A 2,474-nucleotide genomic window follows, 5' to 3' on the forward strand; every position below is an offset into this window, starting at 1 on the left:
TGTCAATCTTGTTGACTTTTCCAAGAACCAGCTCTTTGTTTCATTGATTCTTTGGATTGTTTTCTGTGTTTCTATTTTGTTGATTTCAGCCCTCAGTTTGATTATTTCCAGTCTTCTACTCCTCCTGGGGGAGTCTGCTTCTTTTTTTTTTTTTTTCTTGAGCTTTCAGGTGTGCTGTTAAGTCTCTAATGTGACTTCCCCTGTTTTTTTTTTTTTGTTTTCTTTAATGTGGGCATTTAGTGTTATGAACTTTCCTCTTAGCACTGCTTTCATAGTGTCCCATAGGTTTGGGTATGTTGTGTCCTTATTTTCATTGAATTCAAGGAAGACTTTAATTTCTTTATTTCTTCCTTGACACACGGGTGGTTCAGTAGTTGACTTTTAAGTTTCCATGAGTTTGTATGCTTTCTGGCAGTAGAATTATTGTTAAACTCTAACCTTATTCCATGGTGATGTGATAAGACACAGGTGGTTACTAATATTTTTTTTTGTATCTGTATATGTTTGCTTTGTTATGTGATCAATTTTCAAGAAGGTTCCATGAGATTCTGAGAAGAAGGTATTTTCTTTCCTGTTTCAGTGGAATGTTCTATAGATGTCTGTCTCAGTTTAGTTTGCGTTGCCTAGTTCTGTTCCCCTATAACTCTACTATAGGCAGAAAAAAAAAAAGAAAAGATTTGTTAAATTTGCTTGTGTTGCAGAATGGTTTTTTAACTATTGCCATGGAAACCCCTTCAATGGGTCTTTAAGACGCTGGCCCACTCTGGGCATGGCCACATGTACTATATATAGAGATATAAAAACGTGCATAGCCCCGTAGCTGGGATTCAGTTCCTGTTCCCTGCTAGTGCAGAGGACTGCTAATCTGTGAGTCTACCCCTAAATAAAGAAACCTTTATTATACTCCATTATGAGCTAGTGTGAGACTATTTTATTTTAAATAAAAAAACTATAATAAATGTATTGCATTTGTTCATACTACATTACTGTAAGTATAAAATGTGTGTTGCTTTTGTTTATGTTGCATTTGATTAATTGTAAAGATGTGTTATTGTTTTATCTTGTCTAATGTACTTTTTTGATCTAACTAAAAGCTGAACTGCCAAATATCTAGGAGAGAATGGATGGGCAGGGTTGGCAGGCAGAAAGAAAAATGGGGACAAATAATAAGGGCTAGGCCTCCAGGATCCAGAAAGATGATGGGAAGACATGGACAAAGTACAAAAGTAGGATGGACGATACATAGATGGACTGACTGTGTGCCTGGAATTGGGGTGGTGTGCATGACTCTCAGAAACAGCAATCAGCTCTGCCATGCTGGACTGGGCAAGGCAAGCAGGCAGCAACATATTTCCCCTATCAATGGCACCACTTAAGTTTTTAAGAAGTGTTTAGCATTTTAAGAAGTGCTCCTGGGCAGTAAAGAATTTCAGTTATACAATAGGACAGATTCAGACATAAAAGTCCTTTAAATGAGTCACAGTGTTGGATAAATGTACTTAGGCTTGGGAGAGAGAATAAAAAGAGTACAAGGAGTTATGAAAAGAAGTAAATTGTAGGGCCCTGGTCTGCCCTTATTCCTGGGGCGCATCTCGAGGACAATTTCTGGTCAACATGACTAAGCATTCAGCCCTTATTCCTAGGGCGCATACAGTTTCTAGTCAGATGACTAGCATTCTGCCCCACCTGGTTAAGTTCCCTTCTTTTTCCCTGCCCCTGCCCCGCCTGGCTGCGGGACATTCATTCCATTGTTGATGTGGTAATTTCCCACCTGCGGGGGAGGGGTGGGGGGTGGGGGGGGGTCCTAATGCTGCAGTTAGGTAGAAAAGGACCTTCCCAAGTCTGAATAAACGGCATTCGCTTGATCTCCTATAGAATGACCCTGGTCTCTCTATATCTTCTGTTTAATCTCCAGGCCTTCGGTACAGTGGCGCACAAACTCTACCGAGGGTGTAACACCAAAACCGGGTGTTACAATTGGAGGCACTGCTGGGATCATCATCGGCAACTATCTGCTGATCTGCGAGATCGGGAAGTAGGGAATCCCTGAGAGGTCGCCCTCGTGAAGACTGGCCAGCAGGTGAGAAACTGTGCGGCGAGGGTGAATTGGTTATGGGTGCAAGTTATTCTGTTCCTTTGTTGGAGGGCCGGTTAACAGGCCAGTTGTTAGGTCTTTTGGAAAATAGAGGCACTGGTATTAAAGTTGAGACAGCACAAGAGATCATTAAGACAGTTTTAGAGTTTTAGTCCCTGGTTCCTACATGCAGGAGGTTTTAACATTACTGATTGGGATCAGGTAAAGGCTGATCTTCAAAATGCTCTGAAAGAGCGAGGGCCACAAGAATTCCCCGTGGCGATATTTTCACTATGGCGCTTGGTCAGAGATGCTCTTCTCAGTGATGACTTTAGAGTCAAAGAGCAATTACAGAGCTTAAACAAAACCCTTGAGATTTAGGAGGTAGAATCTGTAAGTT

The sequence above is a fragment of the Alexandromys fortis genome, unplaced genomic scaffold, assembly GCF_014885135.2.
Source record: "Alexandromys fortis isolate MF-2015 unplaced genomic scaffold, M_Fortis_MF-2015_v1.1 scaffold_230, whole genome shotgun sequence".
Lineage (NCBI taxonomy): Eukaryota > Metazoa > Chordata > Mammalia > Rodentia > Cricetidae > Alexandromys > Alexandromys fortis.